Raw genomic sequence first — 429 nt, forward strand, 5'->3', positions numbered from 1 at the left:
TTAGGGGAAACATAATCCAACCCCTAACAGTGGCCAACTTGGCACGCCTGGTTTAGGAGCGTGGACTCCCCCTAAACTTCACCTGCTACCCCAAGTTATTCTCTTTAGAAAAAGCCCGAATGACATAGCCCGGGGCAGGCCCTCCTCCGTGGGCTGTCTTTGTTTTAGGTGCATATTGACTTGTAGACACTTGGTGTCGGTGCCCCATGCCCATCAGCCGCATGAGGACAGGGAGGGAGGATGTTCTCCTCACTGTTGTAAGAACATCCCTCAAGGCTGGAAGAGCGCTCCCCCCCACACGTTGTAGCCTCATACAAATAGACATAAGTCCAGTGTTGAGCTCGTCCCATGCACCAGGAGGTCACAGGTTTGATTCTCAGTCAGGACACATTCCCGGGATTGTGGGCTCGATCCCCAGTAGGGAGTGTG

The sequence above is a fragment of the Myotis davidii genome, unplaced genomic scaffold, assembly GCF_000327345.1.
Source record: "Myotis davidii unplaced genomic scaffold, ASM32734v1 scaffold107, whole genome shotgun sequence".
NCBI lineage: Eukaryota > Metazoa > Chordata > Mammalia > Chiroptera > Vespertilionidae > Myotis > Myotis davidii.